The sequence below is a fragment of the Scophthalmus maximus genome, chromosome 1 (genome assembly GCF_022379125.1).
Source record: "Scophthalmus maximus strain ysfricsl-2021 chromosome 1, ASM2237912v1, whole genome shotgun sequence".
Lineage (NCBI taxonomy): Eukaryota > Metazoa > Chordata > Actinopteri > Pleuronectiformes > Scophthalmidae > Scophthalmus > Scophthalmus maximus.
In genome coordinates this window covers 11,414,983-11,442,127 of record NC_061515.1, presented here as the reverse complement: position 1 = coordinate 11,442,127, position 27,145 = coordinate 11,414,983, and the positions used below count along the sequence as shown (strand labels likewise).

The window sequence follows — 27,145 nt, the reverse complement described above, 5'->3', positions numbered from 1 at the left end:
TCGAGCGCTCATGGGCGACTGTCCTCACGTACCATCACTCCAAACATCTCTGACATTCTCTCTTTTAATGTTCTAAACATGGCCTGTCCTGATATCTATAATTAATTATGCAGTATAGGCTACTGCAGAATCGTATTGGCAGCCAAGACTGTTTGAGCTAATTAGCCACCTAGCCCTGATGCCCTACACCCGCCGTTCCTCCTCCCACGAACCCCTTCGTCCGGCAGAAGCTGACCAACATCCTGTATCTGAAATCTATTAGTCATTCTTTCTCCATCGCTCCATCCATCTTTCTGTCTCAATAAGCCATCAGTGGTTTTGGTTCTGATCCAAATCAATCCTGTTCTGACACTGACCCGAATCATTCATCTCTCCCTGCTGTCTCCCTCTATCTTTCCGCCTCTCTAACAGTAGGAGTGTGTTGCCAGCTGCCAGCCAGCATCAGTCATGTTGTCAGGGTCTGGCTCTGGGGCTGCTGTTGGCTGCGAGGGGGCAAGCTCTCCAACGAGTTCCTCTTCGACTCTGTCCCTAAACACCCTTGATGCACTGAGGGCATTTAGCGGTGTTGGCCTTGTCACATGGTTTTGGAGCAGAATTTTAGGCTGCGAAAGCAAAACCAACTGTTCCGATGCATGGGAACTATTTCTTTGGTAGAAAGTTGATTGAAAGAAACGGCTGTGATTTATGTGTTTTCAAAGCTTCAAGCACGGCAGACAAAAAGGTGTATGTATTAAAACCTAAACAAATATAACTACGAGTATTGCTAGATACTGCTAAAGGTAACCATAAGAATGTGTAATATTGAAAGAAACCTCAATTGCAACAGAAGCTAATTAAATTACCACTGGTATGGTCTTGTGTACTCAAGGATTCCGTTGTTTTTAGTATCTATTCTTTTAATTGATATTGTCGTAAAAAACAGATATTAAACATCACGTATAGTGGCTTCATGGCATCGTCAAACCGGGCGCATGTTCATGTCAATGTAAATGCATGTCGGTGAGTCCTCTCATCCCTGTCCATCACTCAGGTTTCATTAACTACGGTACTTTTTCTTTTTGCAGTACTCCTCTATTTTAGTCTTTTGTTATTCGAGTGGTTGGTTAAGTTTCCGTGCTGGAGAAAAAAAGTGCTCTTTTTGCTGATGTGGCCAGTATGGTAATGCACAGCGTGAACAGCTGTTTCAGGTTCATAAAGGCACAGACAGTGATATCTCGCTAAAAAAGCTGAGCTTCCTCTTAGCGTCTGGCTGGCTAATATATTATTTTGAGAGGGTAGTGGTTTTTGAACGTAACGTTGAATCACATAAGTTCATCATCTTGACCTGTGCATCAAGCTGAGTGCTTAGTAAAACAGCTGTCAAATTTACAGTATCAGATTCAGTGTCAGAGAAAACAGCTGCTTCTTCAACTTCTTAGCACAAAGATTGGCAAACTACCTAAACTGGCACCATGTTCACCACTCTAAAGATCAGCATCACATACAAACAAAATGAGATTTAGATGCTATAAAAGCAGCTCCATCGTATAATTAGTAAGTTGTTAATAATTGCCTTTGTTCAGGTTAATCCTCTCCTCTATTTCCCTGTGCTGCATCAGACATCATTTACCTGCTGACTCCAAAAAAGACTTACAAAATTAAGATCCACTCCCTCACACTCATGTTGTCTTTCCATTCTGCCCTCTCCTTCTCTCTCTAAAACTCTACCCTTTCCATTTTTCTTTCTCCCTTCCACCCTCCCTGTTTCTTGAAGATCAAATATAATCTATCTACCCGACACGACAAGCAGTTTACAGCTCTTGCAGGCCTTCAAGATTTAAAAAATGTAAAACTATTCTGCTTTTTTAGATGTATCTTCCACCAAATCCCACAGTCTCCTCCAGATTTAATTGGCCCTATAAATAAACCGTTCTGCCGCAGAAGTCGTTTAGAAGGGGAGAAACGGTCGGGAACACACACAGAGAGACAGAAACAGAGAGAGAGAGAGAGAGAGAGAGAGATGGTGGGATGCAGAGACAGAAAGACAGACCTGAGTGAGGGTGTGAATTACCAAAGTAGATGAATGTAATTCTTTCAGTCTTGCCTGAGTGACGTTCAGACAACTGACTTAGGATGTAGACAGACAGTGACGGCTTCATCAGAGCAGCTGAGAGAGGTAGGGGTATATATGCATGAGAGAAAAACGATCTGTGTGTGTGTGTGTGCGCCTCACAAGGAGATGGAGGTGATGGAGAAAAAAAAGATGCAGCGAGAGGAAAAGGCCAACTTGCAGAAAAAGCAAGAAGAAGTAAGATGGGGATCGAAAAGAATCAATGAAAAATGTTTGCGTGGTTTTAGTTATTAGAAAGTAAACACCTTAACACAGTTAACAGTTGATCCCAATTGGCAATCCCAGCTGACATTGGGCGAGAGACGGGTTACACACTGGACAGGTCGCCCAGCCCATCAGAGGGCCGGCCTATGTTCCAATCAAGCAAAATCCCAATGCACCAGCATACAGTGATATTTTACAAAATAATGTAATAGAAATTTAGGATGGGCCCTTTCTCGTTTGTTGTGTAGAACTTCTCCACTTCATCAAACGTCTCTGTGACACTGACTTACAGAGGATGGGACATGCATGTCCACATACCATAATTCTGGCCATGTGGTGTATCTTCCAACTTTTTGTTTTCAGTCGTGTTTGCTTACACTCTTTTTTGAGAGTTTATCAGATTCATTCTAGTCCACCTGCAGCAAAACTATGAATCTCAGGTATAAAGGATTCCAATTCTATCCACAAAGTAAGTGTTAACTAAAATACCAATTAGCAGAATGTGTGAGCTTTGATACAGGTTTGAGAGATTTTTATAAATAGTTCTGAAGTCAATAAAAGGCAACATACAGTAAGCAAGGCCAGAGAGTTACTTCCTGAATTACTGGCGCATGAATCACAAGTTAGGCATATGCTAAAAGAATTCCCCCAAAAAATGACAAAGAGTTTGTGTATGCATGAAAATATCAATGTTTATGTGTGTAAGACATCTGTATATAGTGTACAAAATACGTAATTGAAGAGAGGGCGAAGTAGGACTGTTAGATTTGTGTGCGTTTGTGTGCGTCAGACAGAAACGGAGAGTATTCGTTGTTGTGCTGGGTGTTGACTCTACGGGGATGTGCAGTAACATGCTGTCTAATTAACAGTGTCCTCTCTCTGTTGAGGCTGGTTCCCATAGCCCCAACAGCCATGATTAAAAGAGATGATCTCAAAGGACGGCAAGCACTTCCAATTCGCTCCAGATACTTCCAGGACGCCTTCCACACACAATCAACCATCTCATCTTGACCACGCTCTTTTAACTCCCCGGCTCAATCTGTGACTGGGTCCTTCTCAAGTACACACACACACACACACACACACACACACACACACTTTTCTCAGACTTTCTCCCTCATTCTCTTCATCTGTGTGCCGCTTTTTTTCTCCCGGTCCCTCTTTTCCCACAAACACTCCTTCTCTTCCCTCCCCTCTCACTTCTTTCACCCGCGCTGTCTGCCAAGGCTTCACATCAAAGCCGATGATTGGTTTCTAACTGTTCAGCAGGCAGTATTTTATCCCGCTTTGTGTGAAGAGACCAAAATAATCAGCATGAATATGGAAAAACCTGCTCTATGGTAATATCCAGCGCAGTAATATCCATATCAGTCAAACTAACTTGGCTTAATTTGACTTACACACAAACGGATGGCAGCACTTTACTCCAAAGTCCCCTTGGCTTACAGTCACATTGTAAACACTGCCTTTGACTTGTGTGTATAAATATAGCAACTTGTCAAGGTTGTTGGCTCGGTGCTGAAACTGACTCGTGGAGAGAAAGCAACAATTTACTTCATTTCTGCTGGGGTTTTTTGGCACCACCTCCACCTCCTCATGTAGAGTCTTTCATGTCTCTCCACCTTGGTTTGACTCCTCCGTACGCTACCGCTCCCACAAGGTTGTTGGTTAAGTGCTGTGAGGCTGTTTCAAGAAGTTTCTTCTGCAAGGTCCCCAACTGTAATTGAACAGTTACGTTGAATTGAGAGGTCTTTTGTCCTTGGGCTCAGTTTTTTTTTTGGTAATCTACTCATTCGGGACGTGATATCAGAAGTTTTAGGTTTTACATGCCAAGCCCTTGGAATCAATGTTTTAATGAACCAGGTTGATGCTCCCAGTGTTGGTTTACACATCAGAGTCAACTGGGTGATTCTAAACACTGGCAGTTACACTTTACACAATTTATTGTAAAAAGTGTTTAAAAAAGGCTAGCAGTCAGTTGGCGAGCTAGCTTGCTTGTTTGAGAACAATACCGTTTTTTAACACAATTTATTCTAGTAATATATTTTTTACCATTGTCTCTTGTCTCAGCTGTCTGTAAACGTTGACTCTTTGTTGTGTTGGCTCTCGGTTGCGTTAAACCATAGACTGTTTATAAAAATGGATGTAGTCACCAGGTCCGGAAAATGAAGCGGAAGTGCCTGAAGCCTGTATTCTCTGGAATCACCAGCAGAGGGCGACTCCCTGTTGCAAATAAAAGTCCCCTTCTATAGAAGTCTATGAGAAAAATGATCCAACTTCTCACTTGATTTATCAGTAATCAGTTATCAGTAAACATTTTCCTAAGGAGTTTATGGTTTCAATTGCTAGTATCAAATCTGCTTCAATACAGCATGAGGTCTCTTTGGTGAATTTTGGTCTAATTTAGTGTCGAATAGACGATAAAGCACTGTTAATGGTAACAAAATGGGAAAACTGGCTTAGTGTCTGCTCTGGATTTTAATTTGAAATGAACTGCAAATTGCACAAACATTCCAACCCGAAGATGATACATGAAGATTTTTAACCGCTGACACACTAACAGAGGCCTGTGAAACAGGTTACAGTTGGTCTGTAAAAAAATGTCAGTATCGCCACCAGTTACTGAGTTGAGATAAAGCAGCTGCTGACACTTCACATCTGCCACCTGCAGTGTGTCATGTAGAAGCGTCAGATTAGCAGCAACAAATGACGCATTTCAGTAAATTGCTTTCAGTGTGTTTGGGCTTTAGCTTCAATCAAAGTCTCTTACAAACCACGGCCTCACTGGTGAGCTATACCCTGGTTTCTTACATTTTTAGGTGGAAATGACAAACTGTCTACAAGGAGGGAAGGCACCTGCCATTTGGGGTCTTCATCCCTAGAAATAATAAGTTCTGAGTAAGCACATTTTGATACTGCAGTATTAGGAGGAATCCCTATGGCTCAGTGGATTAAGTCTTGTGACATGATGTGAATCCTCCCAATCTTTGTCACATTGTCCTTTTTTCCTGTTGCTCAGTATTAAGCAGAAATGCTTTTATGTGGCAGAACGCGGAGGGAGAAATACAGGACTCGAACAGATGGAGGGAGAAAGGGGGAGGGTGGAGAGGCATATTTCTCCCTCAAAGATTGATAAAAGAGAGATATTTCTGTAACTCCAGGCTAATTCAATGAGTAGAGCCAGATCTCGCTGGGGATTTACAGCCCTGGCTTCAAAACAATTAGCTGGAGAATGGCAGCCGTTTAAAAGACAAGGAGATGAGGAAATCTTAATACAGCTGTGGGTATTTCCCCATGGAGGAGTCATTTTTACAACCTCCTTACAGAGTGTCTCTTTCTCCCACCCTAATACTGCGAGCCAATCTCCTCATTTCACACTGAAGAAAATTTTCTCAATGCTGCTGTAGGGAGAAAGGAAGGGGGAGAAAGAGGAAAAGAAAAGAACACTGGTGTCGACAGAAAGTGAAGAGAATTTTTTTTTTAAAAGGAAGATATGAGGGTGTGAGGTCTGAGATGCTGTTAGAGAGATGAACGGAGAAAGTTATAGAGACGGAAAGAGAGACAAAAAAAAACACAATTGGAAGGAGTGAGTTTGGAGAAAATGCGTGTGGGGGTTGGCGAGCTTAAACCGTTGGACAAACACAAATGAAAAGAGACAGAAACAGAGAGAATCACACCCATAGAAATAGATACGGCTCAGCAGAAGTTGGGTTGTGGCTGTCTGGGGAGCTGGAAGATTGAACATCCCCTCGTTCTTTATGAGGACTTCCTGCTTGCTGCCCTCTGTGTGCCGTGGGCCAATCAGTGAGTCCATCTGTCCATAGGGGCCCAATCAGTCAGAGCGCAGAAGAACTAAGTCAGCATGTCCTTGTCGACACAGGTAATCAAAGACACTGTTAAACCTCGACCACTTTTCACATGCTCTTAAGCCAGGGTTATTCATGTAGCACTCACAGTAAAGGCTGCCCTGAGGTAGTTTAGCCCCCTTTAAGATGGCTTTAGCTAACTGTGGGCTGAGGTATTGGGATGTTAAACCCATAGACATCACTAGGGGCCAAATGCTGCATCCATGTAGACATTACTACAAGTTGTACGGTTCACATTAACAATCAAGATGCAATCAGCTTGGCAATAAATAATGTAGAACTGCCTTAAATAGCAAAGACAAGCCTTCAGAGGTATAAACTCGGTCACTCGGGGACATGTAATGCTCATTTAAAGCTGCCTTCATCATTACTTTAGGTCTGACATCAGCTCAAATTCCTATGTGTAATGTGTAAGGTGTCACTCGTAGTAAGGAACCTTCGGTACAGAGAAATATCATCTGACTCTGCAGTTCCCCTCAGCCATTTCTGCATATTTAGTTTTACCATAGTTCCGACGAGAGCTGAGCTAAAAGGAATGGATGCTCTGCATCTCTTGAATGTGTAAATTGGGACCTGCTTGCCAACAAGTTTGCCATACCTTTGTTGTAAGGTGATTAGATGTCATTGTTTTTTTTAACTTCTTGTTATGGTGCCTCACAGATGCAAACCATTTTTTAAAATCCTCATAAGCAACTCTTCAATCATATAACCCATCGGAACAACTCAGTGGAGGTCAGAATACCACAATTCTACAAGCACTAGCCATTACTGTCAGGTAATAGCCACCACAGTACCAAGTACGGCTTAAACAGACAAAAGAAAACATATTTTCATATCTTATCTTCTATAGTGCAATCTTACAACTCTAAAAAGTGAATATCATACTGTAATGTCGGTCTGCATGTGGCTCGCATATCTCTAGAACCGTTCATCTTATTGGCCTCGCAGGTGGCATGTGTATTGTTAAGCGCCCAAGGAAGTGCAGTGTTGAATTTTGAATTATATTTTCCAATATTTTGAACAGGCACTGCACTAGTCTTTATAAAGTTATATAGACCACTATAATGCCTTGTTTGTGTAGTGTTTTGTAAGTTTATTCTTATCAATATTGCTCAGAACGAAACATGTCCTCTGCACAACAGCATTTACACAGTTCAGTTCTCTGTGGTGCAGCAGCCCATGTCATCAGACTACTCCCACTCACACCTCCTCCCCTCAGTATGATAAATGGACTTCTCTCTGGAGAGAGTAAACAATAAAGTCATCCAACCTCGACCCTACCAGTCACTGTCACATTCAGGGATACACAGTCACAGGTTACATGTAGCAGATATACAGTTATTAGACATTGAGACACATCGCAGTGAAAACATGGGACAAAGTCAGGCCAGAAGGTCACAATGACCTGGGGCTGTCTTTTGAACTGCAGGGTTCAGTTAGAGAAAAATAGTGCTTTATTGTCAATATCATATTTGTTACCTTAGAGAATCAAACAGAGCTAAACGGCATGAGGAAGAAAGATTAGCTTTTGCCTGTTGCTTGATTTGTTTGTGACTGTTGTCCTAAAACGTCTGACCCATCAGATCAAAAGAAAAACCCAAACACCTCCTCAGATGAGCTGATTATGCACATGCATTAAGTCTGGACATTTGTGAGAACGCAAATGTCCGCAAATGTTTCTCCGGAGATTTTCGAGAACTTTTCCTGCCAGCCCCCTCGTGACATTTTCAGAAAATGTGAGCCCATGTGAGAATACAGCAGGAACATTTTGGAAACAGCGAGTGATCAGGCGTGTTGATGACTTTAAACAAATACACTGCTTTCCGCAGCGGAACTATAATCATGTCCTGCCTCCCGCAGACACCACAGAATGTGCTGTAAATGTTCCTGTTAGTGTTAACATGTCTGATTGGAAAATCTCCTGCTGCATTTGTCATGATGAAAGGCAAACTCCAGCAGTAGTCCAGCAGTTAATGTCTGAAAACAGCTGTACTGGAGTTGTGGATTTCTGTTAACCTGAAGAAAATTGAAAACCCTTTCAGTTTGAGTACCACAGCAGTCAGACGACCACTTGTAAATTCAATAGGTTTTGTCAGTGTGTATTCTGCTTTTAATTTAGACTTTCTGCATTATTTGCATGTTTAGGTGTCTCTTTCACCGAGGACCAATTAAATGATAAAGCAGTGCTGTTACAGGTTTATGTAAATTCACGGTGCAAGAGGCTCGTATTGATAAATGGCATGGAATTACAGAACAGTAAATACCTGCGGGTGGTGTATATTATTTTCCCCTTTTTAATTGATAAGGTTGCAGAGGAAAATTTAGTGTCTTGGGTCGAGTTGCGAGTCTTTCTCAAGGGTTGTTATTTTTAAAGGGAAAATAAAGGATCGCAATGAAAGAAATACTCGAAAATAATGCAATCCCCCAACAGCTTGTTCAGTTCCAGACCGAGGTGAAAAATGTAGAGCTTTTCTGCGGCAGCCAACATCATTAAAGCTGCGTTAAGAAATATTCTTGTACATTACCAATGGATCAGATGACTCCCTGAATCAATGACCCCGTCTGCTCTGCTGCTTTTAGACACTTTTTCCAGCTCATTCTCTCGCTTTGTCGACCAAGTGAACCAAAACAATCCTGGCTCGTGTAAAATCAGGGACAGATGCTCTCAGCCCACGAGCTCCACTTGACTAGAGGAGAAGTAACAGGGGAAAACGGTTCAACGTTCATCAAACCAAGGGGACTTGCTACAAGGTGGTGAACCAAACCTGTTGGCTGTTGCACCAGCCGTGTGTAACGTCTAATGAAGCTAGGTTCGAACACTGCGGGGAAGTGACTAAATTAACTAATGCTGCTTTCGGAAGTCCTGACATTTTCCTGAACTTCTCCAGAGGGGCTGTTTGTGAGAACACAAATGTCCACAAATGTGGCTTCGGACATTTTCCGCAACTTTTCCTCCCAACCCCTGAGTAAACAAATCCTTGTCGGAGTGATCCCATGTGAGAATGCAGCAGTAAAATCTCCGGAGGTTCACGGTCAAGACCTCACAATATTGTGTTTGCTCTCCAGGATATCAGAATAACATAACCTGAAAGTCAAAGACGGATACAGATTGAATAACAAGGACTGATTTATACAAAAGCATGTGGAATTTGTATGAAGTGTCATGCACTCAGAAAAACTGACAAGTACTGAGAGAAGCCAAAACATGCAGACATGCACATAAACACAGTCAGCCATGAGTCACAAAGGCCCCTTGATGTTCTCATAAAGGCTCAGCAGGGACTGAAGTTTCACTGTCTAGAGACAAATCAGCACGCACACACACACACACACACACACACACACACACACACACACACACACACACACACACACACACACACACACACACACACACACACACACACACACACACACACACACACACACACACACACACACACACACACACACAGGACAGAAAGTGTGATGTCTAAACATTTCCCCTGGAATCGCTGTGGTTCTTTCATCAGAAAATGTTACTGTTTGTGATTCTGTAAGAAGGATGGATATTCAGAGATGTAGCGTATGTGTGTATACTTCTCCGTCAGTGCTGAAATAGACAGCTAGTGTGTTGTGATCTCTTTATAAATCAGTAGTGACGGATCATTCTGAAGTTTTTTATTGACAAAACTATTTGGGGGCAAAAACAAATCTAAAACACAAAATTGACTGGCTTTGCGCTGAAGGCACTCTTCAAAGTGTACATTTTTAGCCGCACCAACCGAAAACACAAAATGATTTCTAAACTGCTGCAATCTTCCCATGCTTTGTTGTCATTCATGTAGAAGTGTATCTTATCTTCATCATTCACACTGACTGCTTCACTTGCTCCTCAGAGGCTACATATTTTATACGTCTGCAAGACTGGTTGGATCTGTGCCCATAGAGGGGGCCATACATCAGTCTAGGTTATCTCTGAAGGTCCTTACATGACTTAATGACTTATGTCTTTGACGCTGTATTTTATGACTTTGGTGTGGTTTAGCCGCAACCTGGATTTGACAATCACAGCAGGAACTATCCAGGTCTAACTTCAACACCGCCTTTGGCTTCAGAGGTTATCACTTCCTACACTTCCCACATGTAATGGTCTTCAACACAGTAAAGAATATATAAAAACTCAAATCAAAGTAAAACAATACTTGAGATTTCAATTAGGGATGAAAAGCATCGGAGGGCGATGCAAATCCTGCAGGAATGTTTACCCAACATAAAACATCCATAAGTTGCTTGTGCTAGAGCTGTGTGCAGCGCTCTCTTCCCCACTGAAGCTTTCTCTCTTTTTGTCTCTCTCTCGGTTTCTCTCTCTTACTCACAAACATATTGATCCATCTGTCACTGTCAGACCCTCCACTAGGAGAAAACCCACCCATGTTGGTGTCCCATAAAAACATCCATAAAGTTTTTACCATCCTCAGTAGGCAGACAGGATTCAGCGTAACCTCGGTAGATACCGCTTTTGTTGTGCGCGTTCACGCAACAATCGTACAATCGTTCTCAGCAGCAGGCAGACCTTGGCTTAACCCCAGCCCTGGTATCCAAACGCAGACCAAACAAAGATGTGTTCACATGCAGTGTTTCACATTGTGCATCCTTAAGGCTCAACACGTTGTCTACATAACAAATCCATTTTACTCTGTATTGCTTACAGTCATCTCTCACCTTATCTTTAGTGGTATATCTGTCATCAGCAGGGAGCATCAACATGCACTGCCATCCTCTGCACTCCACGAACCTCAGAGATAACAAGTACGCATTGCTTAACTCCACCATGATAGGAAGCATTCGCCTCTTGTGCTGGAATTCTTTTCACGCAGTTGTGTTTGTGATGTCGAATTGATAAAACCCAAAGTCTTCAGTGATGTTGCAGGTCAGGTCCTCCATTTATCCCTTTGGTTCATTTCCCACAACGTTCATACCGTATTTATACTGTAAGAGCTTTCAATTGCTCTGTTGTGGCAAGATATGATGTTTTTCATCCGAAAACTAAGCTTGGTCCACCCAGACAGGAGATTTCATTGTCTCTGTCCTTTTCTCAGGACTCTGTGGGCGTATACAGACTGTTTGTGATTGACATTTCCCTCGCTCTCCTCGTGTGTTGGTGTACAGGATTTATTTTGATACATTTTCTTTAGTGACAAAGTTTTAGCGATAGGTCAGCACTCTGATTTGATTTTGCCTGTAATACAAAAATTAAGAAGTCTTTATATAGTGTTTTTTGGCACCTGACAGCACTGTGCAGCATCAGAATAGTTTGTTGAAAAGGGTGAGGCCGCATACACCGCTGGCCTGGGACGGACACCTGTAGACTTATGAAAATATTGTCTGGGACACTCTCGCCTAAGTGCTCTCTACACTCGTGGGCATTTTTTCCGCACCAGCTCAGTAAGGGCAGCGAGCCCCTTTAACCGCCATCTCTCCAGCTCAGGAACTGTGACAGGAGGGGGTTGGTGTTTCCCCTTTCAAGTTCCTTTTGAAGCACAAATGAGAATAAGACACTTTTTGATAACTCTTAACTTCTGACTTTAGATCGATGATGCAGCCATATAGCTACAGAGGTGTGCTGCAATGAAGTGACTAATGAATAATACCAAGACTGTACAAAGCAAAAGCAAGAAATTACTTTTTCATTTGGATTTTAGAAGCAACCATGCAGTTATTTAATCTCAATTCATATTGATCACCACTCACAAGGAGTGCAGGACAAAACCATCAGTTATTACGGTTTTTAAGTGGCCTCACTGTTTGTGAAATGTAAGTTCGCTTTACCTTAGTCAGAAACTGTAGTAGTAAGTAATAGGTATATAAGACTCCTTTTCAAACTTGTTTTTTGCTCAGGGCACCTCCGTGGGCACATGCACCCCGAGGCAGCGAGAGTGATAGAGAAGACAATTGATGAAGATGGGAATGGAAATTCTTCATCAGAGAAAACATTCAGAGGAAACATTCGAAAGGTATAGTGTGTGCGTTCAGAGAATAAACCAAGGAATATATATATAGAGATATTATCTCTCTCGACACTTTTTCACTACACTGCTTCCATATGTGATTCTGTTCTAATTTCAAGATTCACTATCAATCTTGAAAATATCACATCAATGCTGTGTCCCAATTCAGGGGCCGCCTCCTTCGGAGGCTACATTTCCATTCCTAAGCATCGAAGGATCCAACGTGTGGATCCTTCCCAGCCCAACCTATCCCAGGATTCATTGCACGCCAGGTGACAAACTCTCTTGTACCATAACTGCAGCGCCATTGCTTGCCGAGAGTTTTAAGGGCGGAATATGCTGGTGAAGGCAAACAGGAAATCCAGATCGTCTCATTTCAGGTTCAGCCCACGTCCTCTGAAGGAGGCAGCTCCTGAATTGGGACACATCGCTCATGTCTTACATCAGCAGATGGAGTTTACTCAGTTGTCATGGAGATGGCTTTGAGATGTTCATATCATATGACCTGAACTTGTGAGCTACATATTTTTGTAAATGTACTTTACTACACTTGTGTTTTGCCTTTTATCCTATTTGCTGAATGTGAAGCACATTGAGCTTTCTTGTCTATTTACTGAAAATGGGTTTGGCTCAGGTTGAATAAAGGTGAAAGAGGCAGCATCTCAACATTTGATCTTTACAATTCAGCAGGCATAATTTAATTCTGCCCTCTTAACAGATACAGACAGTCCTCTGCTCAGGCTTTAAGTATGTGTGTGCATGTGTGTGTATTATTGTGAATGCTGGCTTCAGTGTGTCTGTTGGGGTTGGGTTGAGGTGGTGTGTGTGTGTGTGTGTGTGTGTGTGTGTGTGTGTGTGTGTGTCTAGCTAAGGAGGAAACTCAGGGAGACAGTTGCCACCACCATTTCAGCACCCAGCAGTAAAGTATTGATCTCTTCTTTCAGCAGCTCCCCCCTCATCATTCTTTCTGTTTCCGTCTTCCATCCCTCTCTTCACTCTCTCTCTTTCAAACACTTCATTGCCACTGTGCTTTATTTGATTTTTCTATTTTCTATTTCGTTACATTTTACCTTTTTCCCTACCCTGACAGTCCATAACGAATCCTTCTCCTTTAATCGTGTCACCTTGTATCCTCTTCTTCGCTCTCTTTGCCTATCTCCTCTCCCCTTCTCAAAGTCTCCCCCATTCGTTTCTTTCCCAACCTCTCCCCATGATGTTTTCCTCCCCTTGCATCCCTCTCTTCCTAACTCCTACAGATGTTAACCTTGTAGCACGGCTTCCTCAGGTTGGAGACAGAGAAAGAGAGGAAAAGCAATGCAGAGCTCAATACCTCCACCCTCAGGTAATGAAGTGAATTTTTTTTCTCAGCTCACCTGTAATAAAATCAAACCGTGATGATTCATGGATTTTTACAGCAGTTGTGTAGAGGGCTGTAAATCACTTTAAGATATCGTCCTCGTAAACTGTGGCATGGAATCATCGTTCCTATGCAGACAGAGATGTATAGCATCGAGATGCTGCTTTCATGAGTCTCTGTTGAGCACCTGAAGACTTTGAAGGGACCTTAAAAACCTTTTTATTCAAGCTATTATTTTCAATAAAGAGATGAAATATAATGCCATAATCTCTCTGCTGCACAGGTTTCAAAATGAAAGTAGCTTTTATTTTTTGAGGTGATAGAAACAGAACAATAAAACCCCATATGTTAAATAAAACCAAAAAAATTATGCAGAACTATCCATAAAGCTAAGACGCTCAACTCTCCATGGAATGATTGTATTGTGAAATGTGCAAAAAATGTGTATTGTAAAAAATGTACACAAAATTGGATCTGATGCAGCTGTTGAGTATTCTTGAACTTAAACCATTTCAAGGGTATGTAATATAACTTTATATGAACTGTTTTCCCCTTTTTACCAGGCAGGTAAACACACTACCTTTAATTCCAATCAAGAAAAAGTAGTATAGTGTAACTAAACATCTAACACATAGACAAACAAATAAAATAAGCTTCTGCTACGAAATTAGTACAATAGTATTAGAACTTGAAAATGTCGTTTACAGAAATTAAAAAGATTGACAGCGTCATTGTCTCGGTGCTGTACACCTGTGTACAAAATTCTGAAAACTGACAGAAACAGCTTCACTATAAATCCCCTATTATTTCAAACCATTTAACCATATAACTAGTTTTGGAAAGCACAGACGAGGTTCGTGTCATCGGTGTAGCCTGAACACTCCTGGGACTTTCGATAGTTAGAGCATCTTCGCTAAGGTCACATTCATTCTGAATTGTTAGTAAGGGCTCAAATTAGGGTCAGAGATTAATTTCAAAGGTTTACAAAGGTGGATTCCCAACCACAGACAGTGGTATCGTTTGTAAACTTTACTTTACAATGACCTTATCTAAGATTAATTTCAAAGGTTTACAAAGGTGGATTCCCAACCACAGACAGTGGTATCGTTTGTAAACTTTACTTTACAATGACCTTATCTAAGATTAATTTCAAAGGTTTACAAAGGTGGATTCCCAACCACAGACAGTGGTATCGTTTGTAAACTTTACTTTACAATGACCTTATCTATGGGGGTGACAAGGAGGATGAGAGGGAAAATGCAAGAGGCAAAGAAGGGAGGGCTTAGAGGGGAGACATGCAGGCAATTAATGGGAATAAACAGGAGGAGGATGAGGAGGAGGAGACAAGAACAGAATGGAGTGGAAGAGGACAGCAGAGTGGGTAAGAGGAGGAAGGAGGAGAAAGTGTGCGCTGTCAGTCTCAGTGCAGTTCCTGTTCCTTCACTGTCAATCCTGCACCAGTTGAAACGCTGAAATTGGCATTTTCCCTGGGAACACACACACACACACACACACACACACACACACACACACACACACACACACACACACACACACACACACACACACACACACACACACACACACACACACACACACACACACACACACACACACACACACACACACACAGAGTTGGAAATGTGCTAAAAGACACAAGCAAACAGACCGAACTCCTCCCTCTATGTTTTCTCTGTGTACATTAGGTGAAAGAGGAAAACAGGGAACTAAACCGGAACACACATGTGCAAAGTCTAAAAATACTGCAGACTGCGGGTGTATGTTCTGTATCAGGAATAACCTGTACTAAACATCAGTCCAGAGTATTTCATTGTCCTTCCGTCCCAACTTAATGCCACTGGTATTCAGAGAGTCAAACAAAGGACACAAACATTGGAGGGCAATTAAAACAATAATGTCTTTAAATGTCAGTAAAAAAATATAAATGTCAGTAAAAAAATATAAATCTATTATTTTTTTGATTTACATTTTCCATACAATAAAAGGTCGAAGCCATAGACTGTACACAAAAATGGATTTGGTCACTGGGTTCGTATAGTGAAGCCAATGCGGCGTGGATACAGCGTGATTGACAGCTAGTATAGGGCTGCATGGTCACGGGTGTAGGTGGACGTGCAGTGGACGTGCTCTCAGTCAGGCTCATCCCACCCGCTCTTCCAGATATGTTCACTCCATAGAACCAGATGGCGCTGGTCAAAATGCTAAACGTGAGGCTTGACACAGCAGGTCACAAACCAACGGGTGACGTCACGGTGGGTTGCCATTTGGTAGACTTTAGGGATGCAACGGTTCTCGATATAATATTGAACTGTACGGTACGCCATGCACAGCTCAATACGCACTATTATTTTTGGTTTTGCAATAAAATGTCATGTAATTTCATGTTTCCATGCTTCGTATTACTCGCTGAATTGGCTGTCGGAGCTTTAGAGGAGCACTTGAACGCAGCATGTGTTGGGGACACGCCTACCTTCCGAGTAAATATCCAATGATTGGAGTCAGATTTCCCACATCACTTCAACATGGCGAGCGGAGGAGAGAAGCCCAGTCTTCCTACAAATCTGTGGTGTGGGGACATTTTGGATTCAGCGTTGACTACAGTGACGACGGAACAAAAAAAGTCGACAGGACAATTACACGTGTCAGCTATGCAAGTGGTAACACCTCAAATATGAGCGCACATTTGCGGCGCCACCACCCAGCATCCGTGTCTGGAAGCCGGACGGCTGAGCAGGTAACACCGGCAGTTAAAAAATAGTTATCTCTTGCTGATGCATTCCAACAAACTTATCCCACCGGTTCAGAAAAACACAAAAAAATAACAACTGCAGTGGGGACGTTTATTGCAAATGATTTGCAGCCCTACTCCATAGTTGTGGGTTCGGGCTTTCGTCACCTAATCAAAACACTTCTAAAATTCACTTGAATGTGTCTGAATGTAGAAAAAAAATAATTCTTAGCTTATAAGCAAAATAAAGAAATAATTTTGTAATACATGAATAGCAATTTTTTTTCTCCTTACACACAAAATGTGAACCGAAACCGAACCGAAACCGTGACCCAAGAACCGGGGTACATATTGAACCGTGGGCTAACTGTATCGTTGCATCCCTAGTAGACGTACAGCTATTCACTGTCTCATTGCTCACATCAGACTTCTCTGATGTAATAGGATGATTTAAATTTCACTACCCTCATTACTAAGAACACCTACATGGACATGGATACATATGCCATTTTTTAACTTCCTCTCCAGGGCCAATTTAAATAGTCCGGCTTTATACAGTACAGTACAACAGCAAATTTTTAAGAAAGAAAGAAAGAAATTAAATTGCTGCAGATTTCAAGCAGTTAGCAATACATTTTCTACAACCAACTGACCCTTCATAAAGAAATTACAAATCATCCCTGGTAGCGCTACTTCAAATAGCTAGAATGCACACCCACCCACCCACCCACCCACCCACACACACACACACACACACACACACACACACACACACACACACACACACACACACACACACACACACACACACACACACACACACACACACACACACACACACACACACACACACACACACACACACACACACACACACACACACACGCATGCAATTACAGATACACTTTTGGATACAAAGGGATAAAATAAACACACGCGCATAAAACACACACACAGAAGTTTTCATGCACGCAGCTCCTCTGGCAGCAAATCAAGAGAAGAAAGCTTTTGTGCATGTGTGTGCGTGTGTGTATGTGTTTTAACTCAACTGTGTATTGTGTGTATTGAGTCTGTGTTTGTGTAGCAAGTAAAAAGAACAGCTTCTCAGACAAATCCAGTCTAAATAATCATCCTCGCCTGGCCGTCCAGATACCGACACTGTGTCCCATGTGGCTTCATTACTGTTGCTGCTAATTAAGCAGCTCCAGATAAACACCATCTTTCTGCCTTCAAAACACAGCAGCCGCTTCACATGTGTAAACTTGATGCAGTTGTTGATGCTGACACAGATAAGTATGGAAATACGTTATTCGCTTCTAATAATGTCAAATATTAACACTATATAATATGATAATCTATAGTAGATTTGTGCACAGTAATGAGCAAGGGAAGTGATTTTCTAACTTACACATGAGGTGTCTGTATAGCTAGAAAAATACACTTATTATTGAGCTATCGAACATAATTTATAAAATATTTACAATTTTTGACAAAAAAAATATAAAAGCCACCAGGTAGCTGGATGTTATTCAATCTTCCATTTACTCATTCGTACCTGTCCTCAGTTCCAGAGTGAACTTGGCATCACCATACTGTTGAATTATCAAACACTAAACTGCTAATTTACTTTATTGTAATGGTATTTCATAAAATAACTTTCATTTACAACATTTCTTTCAGGAAAAAAAACAGGAGAGAATGAGATATTAATATGAAGGTATGTGTTAGTTTTTCTTTATGATTGACAGCTTTCACTGTGGCCCTTGCTCACTGAACTACCTGCCAGGAAGAAGGAAACAATTGCTGCATTAATACCTAAAATCATCATTTCAAGATGGATCTTCCAAATGATGCTACTTCACAGATATATGTTTCTACGCATACTCTTAACAAATGAGCGTGTTTTTGTTGTAACGGTATTAGACGATACTCGCGGGTTGCAAGACTGTTTTCCCTTCGGTGAAAGAAAATCCTGAATTCTTGATTAATGTTGTTTATTTGACACGTGACATCTGGCTGGTGCTTGTTATTATAATCATTGTGTTGTCATTAACAGTAAAATCGTAAAGCTTATTTTCTTTGCTTACTCACAGATGTGAGAATTGACCTGGATATGAAGCGTCCATAGCAAAACATTAATAAAACATCTGTTACTAATAAGATAGAGCATAGCTCTCTTCTCACACAACAGGTATCAGTGTTGGAGTTCGACTCATGATTAATTCATGTTCCTCTGTATCAAAAATATGGCTATTAATAGTGGATGTCAATAGCAACAGTTATGGCTAAACCCAAGTTTAGAGTTTAAACAATTAGCTGATTAATTGAGTAGTTGATCAACACAAAAAGAGCTTTTAACAATTTAAATAACTGATCATTTGACTCAATAGACTTAATAGTTTAAGTAATTTTCCAGGCAATAAGACAAGGAGTCTATAGCCATGCTAGCAGCTCTCTGAGGCTGTACTATATAGGCTTACTTAACATGGCGAGGTGTAGCAGGTATGTTTAACATGTTCATGTCTGAATCAACATTCATGCCAATCGATCCAACAGACACGGAAATATTTAATTCAATACCATATGCTCGAAGTCAGGAGATCTCCAAAAACAATAGGATACATTGTTTGGGACGGACAAACGTCTTGTCCATTCAGAAGTTGAGATATTTCCATCCAGACCAAAGTGGTAGATCAAGGGACCTTGCAACTAACATTGACATCCTAAAACTAATCCACGAGAGTGGCTAAGATTGCCAAAAAATCTGTGGTTCAGATATCTCCAGTGTGAAGAGTTCACCTTTCTTTTTGTGTAGCTGTAATTTGAAGATGTGTGAAGAGGGCTGTTGGTCCAAACAACAAAATTACAAATTGAGCTCTGAGAATCTATAATTGTTTCGTTTTATTTCCATAATTTTTTCTGGTACAGTATTTTAACCAAACATTGAATCAAGTAAATAATAATCGTCAGAAGACTTGATAATTAAAATAATAGTTAGCTGCAGCCCTAACCAACATTATATATTCAAACCAGACTGGTAATTTTGGAGGAGGTATGGCCTGTTACTGCAACGAACAAATGGAGACAGATCCATAGTAACACTCTCAACACACACACGTCCACAGTTATGTAAACACCTTTCAATACTTGAACTTCTCCATTACTGACTCATTGTGAAGCTGTCCCTGCCAGACGCTTTACATTAACTTCATGTCCACCTCGCTGTATGGATGATAGGAGAGTCTCCATACATCCACCTCAAATCGCCATCCGCAGTGGATGGTGATATGATCAGACAACAAACAAACAAAGATCTGGTTTAATTAATTTGAGTCAAAGCGTGTAATTACAGAAGGGCTGAGTGTGAAGAAATTGAATTGGGGTTAATTACAAGCAAAATGCTTCGTAGTCCTTTACGGACAAGACATGCATGCTTTTCAAAACTGTGTCTGGCTACTTACATTTGTGTTGGTGCATTTACATACTGCACGTCTGCCTGCATTCATACATTATATCTGCACAGCAGTGTTTGCACGTACGTGTGTATGTGTCTGTGTGAAATAATGAGTAGCAGATAGAACATAATTGTATGCCGCGATCTCAGCACTTCAATTTATTCCTCCATTACAGCTCAGAGTTCAACACAGTGCAGGGGGAGAAAAGCCTTTGATTATAGAGCTGTTAAAAACTAGAACACAATGTAAACAACAGCAGACCGCCAGACTGAACTTGTACGTTTACTTTCATCAAAACAGAAATGATCCCCGATTTGCATACAAAGACATTTGGCAACAAAATGCTTTGAATGTGCAAATGTTTGACGTGCTTGTTTGAAGACTGCAGTGTTGCAGTTTTTTTTCCACAGAGTTCTGCTTCCACAAAGTGTGAGGTTGATAATGTCGGAGGAGCTGCAGACTCGGAGGAAAGTTGTGATAAAATGCTTCATAACCCCGTCACTAAAGGACATCTCGCCTCTCTTCTTGTAACCCTTCAAAATCTACACCTTTCTCCACTTTTCCAATTTCCAACAGTTTACCCTTGGGCACCCTCTGAGGTAAGAAAACGGTGGTGTTACTATTCTATTTATAAGTATATAACTCACAGAAGACCAGAGTGTGTTGGAGATAAAGGGGGGGAGTTTATCTATACTTGTACTGAGGGTGAACATTAGCATCACAGCCTCACATGTTGAGCACTCAAACCATAACATTTCAGGACATTGAGGGCTTTAGAGCATTGAGCTTTACTACTGATGTCACAAGCTAACAGATTAGCATTTTGTGCAGAATTTTGCAGTATTAATGAGTGATGATTTTTCAGTGTCAATTATATGGAGTTGACAAGTTTATTGGAGTGTTGTTTGTTCCCTCATAGAGGGATCTGGAGCAAATGTTCAAAACTTCACCATAGCCTTAAATGAACTCTAAATGGCACAAAGAATTATAGTTACCCTATATTAATGATTTTATTATATATTACATATAGAGCTTGAGTGCATGCACATGACATTGACATTAGTTGTTTTTCTCCCCAAACTTCCTAAAACTTCTTGAAACGTCAAAAAGATAGTAGTAGTAGTAGTAGTAGTAGTAGATACTTTATTTATCCCGAGGGAAATTCAGGCATCCAGCAGCATTTACAAACATACATACATTAAACTCCTCACCAGTCTGTCCAGTCGACCAGCATCTCTCTTCTTGCTGCTTCCTCCCCAGCAGACCACGGCATAAAAGAGGACGCTGGCCACCACAGACTGGTAAAACATCTGCAACAATTTTTTGCAGATGTTGAAGGACCCCAGCCTTCTCAGGAAGTACAGACGGCTCTGCCCTTTCCTGTGTAGAAAGGCAGATACCATGGCATTTTGAATTTCAGTCTGTTTTTTTATCACCTCACACCTGTCACATTGAGGAATAAAGTCTTTTTTCAGCTGCCTAATTTATTAGTTAGCCCTTTGTATTTTCAGGCGCACATATTTTTTGCTTTAAGGGGCACTGATTTTGAATGATTTGAATGCAAATGAAGCACAACTGTTCACAACTGGATGAAAATTCACAGCAAATAGTAATGAAAAAGAAAAAGAATTGTATTTTGTTTGGAGTTTCACGTCGGTTTTGGAAGACAATATGACATCATAATATGACGCCCTGCTGAACATTTGTGAGTATGAATTAACGAGTGCAAAATGTGTCATCTCCGTCAGATCAGCATACTGACATGTTTCTGGATTTTGCATGTGTGATGGGAATATTACTCACTCATTAACAACAGTAAAATGACTAATGCTGCCACACACAAAGCTGCCCTGAACTCCAGTTCTTAAAAATCCAAACGACATCAATGCTGTTGCCACAATATGTTAATCAGGAGATACTTGGACTTTGCTTTGGTGTTTTTTGTAAATTTTAGAAGAAAGATGTATTGATATGGTCAGAGACAGGTACCGCAGGATTAGATTGGGCCAAAAACAGATCTTAAGAAAATAAAAAAAATTAAAACTCCACATGACTACTAACATGGCTCATTATTATCTGGATGATTAAAAAGATACACAAACTTCACCATACCAATATCACAATATCTCAGTGTGGTTACAGTATATGTCATTATATATTTGAAATTTTGCAAAATCGTCATCTGTTTTTTTGGCAACAATGACAACAACAACAACCTCCCCTAGCCCTGAATGTGTGCGAAGGTTAATCCAAAATCAGTTCGAGTTACTGCTGTAACATGGCCAAGAGCAAGCCCACAAGCGTTTCCTCATTCCCTCCCACAGCGCTGGACCTCATCAAAATCTTACACCAAAAAAAAACCCACCTCGCTAAACCTTCACGCAGGGCGCTCAGGTTTTAACACTCCTCCAGCGAAACCATGATCTAATGAAATTCTTTTAGGCGACAACACCAAACTCACCTATTTCACGGAAGGGGAAACACTGAGGCCACAAATGAAACAGATAATATGCTTCTGCGTTCAGTCCCATACAAATCGTTTCCCCTCTACATCACTGCTCATTGAGAGAGTGCTGAATGACATTTCCCCAGGCCAGCTGTTAAACATGGTCTGCTTCACATACACACACGCACGCACATATAAAATGCATGCGAACAAAAAACAAACTGTCTTGTCCCTCTCAGCTTATTCTCTCTGTCCGACTCCCACTTGTGCCCTTTAATAATCTGAAGCGAGTCAGACTGTTTTAGGTGGCATTAAACTCTGCCTGCTGCCTGCGTATCTCTGATGTATATCACAGCAATGGTAAACTGCTCTGAGTGTAACCTTCTACAAAATGATGATGATTATCATTAAGTCCGACTTGAATATTTGGTCATGTTTTCCATAAAACGTAAGACTGACTGACAGGTGGAGGAGAGTCAGGGGTTTAGAGTGAACATGACATCTGACAGAGTGTGATTCATACTCAAACCGACAACATTGTCAACATGGAGCATGTTTTCACAGCCAATGAGACATAGGTATTTACAATCAAAGGGGACAGTGGATGACAGTGAGAGTTCCAAGTTGGGATATATTTAGGATACATCGCCTCAGCACATATCTTATCCACCATCACATGTATGATCAAGTAAACATGACGTCAAATGGGGTGCACCAACAGTACAAGTCAGCATTCTTCACCATCATGTTTAACACATAATATTTCCAATAATTCCATCAAATAACAATGCAAGCAAAAGTCCCAAGAGTCAGTCTCCTAGTAGATGAACGGCATTTGCATGGTCTTACAATAATAACCATGTATACTTAAAAAAATGGGCACAGAAACATAAGTTTAGGAGAAAAGGTCAACTATTTTAAAATTGTTTTTTCGAAAAAGGCAGGACGTTACTCTGTAACTGTATGACTATGATGGGAAGGTTATTCCACTAAAGAAAGCGAAGTGCAGTGAAGGCCTGCGGACCAGTAGAGCTCATTTTTTCCATAGGGAAAGATGATCTATAAGAGTCCAGTAATACAGCATGATGCATTACCCAGAACACTAAGAGCCTGATCTGACAACACAAGGCTGTAGCTCTTCTAACAGCTGTACAAGCAGATTTTATCCAGGGTCCTTGACATTAGGAAGTTTGGTATCATTTATCCTCTCATGATCCACTCTTTTCCCTCATTCTCTTCCTGATTCCAGTCATCTAGCAGGCAGTGCATCCTTCTCTCTTTCCCCTCCTCGCTCCCTCTCACCCTTTCCCAAGCAGACATGTGGAGATGGATGGACAGTGTGTGCAGGAGTCCTTGGCTGAACTGTAGAAGTGCTGACATAGCGCCAAGCCCACTAACAGCGCGATGACGCCTCTATCTGTCTCTCCATGATGCACTCTCTCGAACACACACAAACACACACACACAGGTGCATTTCTAAATATGTACCGAAACGAAAAACATGCACACTCGCTTATAAATGTGTGGCTGAATATATTCACGAAAAAGTGCATGCCTGGCGTGCATTTATTATCTGCACACAGATTAATGTTTATGTTATGTGCAAATGCACATGAAGGGGCACTAGTGTGTGCGCCAACACACATGGGTGCATGTGAACAGGAAAGCACAAACCCTCTCCGTCTATCTGGTGATACATTTATCACTCCGTCCAGTCCCCTATATAATCAGCATCAGTCTCTATTGTCCACCTTGTCCCACCATCACAACCACGACACACACACACACACACACACACACACACACACACACACACACACACACACACACACACACACACACACACACACACACACACACACACACACACACACACACACACACACACACACACACACACACACACACACACACACACACACACACACGTCAGCTGAGTGATGTTAGAGTGTGTATCCTCTTCTGCTAGTGTTAAAGTGAGTCATCTATCCTTCCACGGCTTCATTACAACCTGCAAGGGCAAACACTATCTCTCGCTCCCTTTGCTCCTCCAGAAGGGGGGATGGAGAGATGGAGATATACAGCAGATAGAAAGTGAAGTCCCTCCTCTCTCTCTGTATCCCCCCACCATGCGGTTTCTCTCTTGTTTCTTCGTCTCTATATTTATCTTTTGTCTCTTAATCTATGGCCTTATATCTATGTTTCAGTCACCTAGCCTTAGGCGAGGGCCAGCATAGTTACGCACCATGGGTAACCCACTAAAAGATGCAGCGACACAACATGCAACAGAGTATATACAAAGCCAAGTAATGGCCCAAAAAAAAATGTGGACCTGCCCCTGTCCAGAAATAATTTTTTGGAGGCATTTTTTTCCTGGTTCCATTTAGGAGAAATCTTAATGCAAAAGCATACAGTGGTATTTTGGATGTTAGTGTGCTCACAACTTTGTGGCCACAGATTGTGAAAGACCTTTGAACCGCTTCCTGTCACAATTTGCTCCTGTTCCCCTCTCCCCTTCTCTGTCCTCTATTGCTCATTCCCTCAGACCTGCCTTCCTCTACTCCTCCACCGGATGACCTCTTCCTCCCTATTTCCACTCACCTGTCCACCCTGCTGATCCACACCCCTGGTCTCGCTTCTCCACTTAGCCCTGCAGTCACCTGATCACTATGGCGCTATTTGTGCTGCTTTTAAATGGAACTAGTGAGCTTGCGGTTCTGACATGGGAAGTCATGTACACAATACAACATGGACGCTTAGTCTAATGTTACTAGAAGCAACAGAGGCTAACAATTTAGCAAGGAAGCAAGCAGGGAATGCAAAGGCATAATGGTAGAGGGAAAAGATCAGATCATTAAATTATGAAGAAAAACTCCATAAAAATGAAATTACGATACAAGGAAAATTACAACCTCCATGAGCTCTGCCATTTCTGAAAACATTAGACAACATGTCACAACTCGGGAACTTGGAGCTTTTGAAAAAATTCTGAGGTCTGGGGTTGTGAATATACCATGGGGGGACTCTTCTTGTGAACTTGACAAACTACTCCATTTGAAGGCAGCATTGTATCTCAGCCTTATGTCCCCGGTCTTTGTCAGCTTGTCTGTTTTTGTTCCTGACCATGTTCCCTTGTGTTCCTTGAGTATCCTGTTGTCCGTTCCTGTTTGTTGGCCTGCCTGCATCAACTCACACATCTTACTATAAGCCTGGTTGTCTATATTAATGTATATATATATATATATATATATATATATAGACTGTATAAGGCATCACTGTGTTGCGGTCCTCTGCCTGTGCTGCGCTTCAGCAATTGTGACAGCGTCCCTGCGCACAAAGCGAGGTCCATAAAGAAATAAGTTTTTTTTGATGTTGATGTTGAACAAGATCTTGACTGGCCTGCAAAAGCCCCTGCCACCTCCCCCGAGGAGAGTGGATGCTTTTATACACACAGATGACCATGCTCTTGGAATAACAGTGAAATAATGTTACATATGGGTATAATGTTCATTTGTCCACATACCTTTGGCCATATGGTTTGGATACAGGTAAATGGAGACATGTAATGCAACAAAGCGGCATTAAATATGGAAACGTTAATTTAAAAGGTCATGTTTCTTTGGTGAGAGACAGGAAGAGAGACAGAGACAGGAAAAGAGAAAAGAGCTTGTAAAATGCTTCAGTTTTTGAGGCCCTACAGAAAGCATGAATAATACATGGATAAAACCTCTTATTCTCTAAATTTTAAATGGCCAGCTGTTATCAAAAATAACCTGATCTGTGGAGCATTAAGAGACTCGCACGCAACAGAGCGGCCTATGCACTATGTTATTGGAAAGAGAAGCCGCTAGTCCCAAGTTCAACTTGGACTAATATCTCCAACTTTCTTATTTAAAAAATCCTATCCATTACATATTCAGAGGGGGGGGGAGTTATCTAAATGGCACATATTCATATACATTCATGCATTTACAATAATAATAATAACACAAATTCCTACAATACAATAGGGCTTTGCGCTTGTTGACGCTCGGGCCCTGATAATAAATGTTTCGACTCATCACAAGAGCATGAAGCAGATATTGTTAGTGATCAAGTTCTGACAAAACACAGGGACCGGGACCCTCAAATAACACAACATATTTGCCTGACTCACCAAAGGTAGAAACAGGAGTCAAGCCTTGGACACCCTCTACTGGCTCGTACAACGGTATGACAAAAGGGCTGTGGATACTGTGGGACGTCGAGTTGTCTCTTCAGTGGAACAGCCTCCCTGAGGAATATTGTTACAAATTGTCAGAAAAAAAGAATCCTGACAAATCCTGAAAAAAGTCGAGCTTTTAATCCTTTTATGATCACTACAAAGAATGAGGGGGAAAAACAGCGAGAGTTTGGGGGAAAACATGAGGGAAATGTAGTACATCAAGGAGTTTAAGAGTTAAAACAAGTAGTCATAAGTTTCCTATTGATCCCTCCCCAAGGTCTCTTATCCAAACAACTGCAGGCAGGCCCATTACTCTAAAAGACAACCCTATAGACAGCAAAGACTGATAAAGCTGGATCAATGCCACTGATCAGATCCCATCTTAGTATGGATAAGCACGTAGAACTAGAAAAGACAGAAAGGGCATTATCATCGAATGGAAGCTTTCAAACAGTCTTTTGGCTCCAATACACCAAGAGTCTGATGTAACTGTCCCTTCTGCCACAGTCTCAGGGAAGAGAGCTAAAAGGGACACCCAAATCAAATCCATTAGTGACTTAATAATCCCTAAAATTAAAGCTACTGCTTTAGCCATAGAGTTGAAGGAGCTGTGCATCTTTAATAAGACTAACAGTCCATATTAGTCCCAATCGTGGTTGTGTGGGGCTGTAAGGATTATTACATACACCATAAAACTAGGGATGGATGAAAATTTATCCCTTTCCACTTGTGGGATAAAATATGTGAAGTTTGGTGGGTTGTGA

The 27,145-nt window shown here is 41.4% G+C and overlaps 1 long non-coding RNA gene across 3 annotated transcripts in view; it reads right to left on the bottom strand.

The window, feature by feature from the left end:
• Nucleotides 1-27,145, bottom strand: part of LOC118291681 — a 121,123-nt gene that overhangs the window by 92,847 nt on the left and 1,131 nt on the right. For 2 of the 3 annotated variants that reach the window (XR_004786748.2, XR_004786744.2), the window contains exon 2: nt 26,334-26,450. This is a non-coding gene — a long non-coding RNA (uncharacterized LOC118291681). Of the gene's footprint in view, nt 1-13,891; nt 15,015-26,333; nt 26,451-27,145 lie in introns of those variants that run through there. The other variant, XR_007030419.1, reaches the window with a different exon arrangement.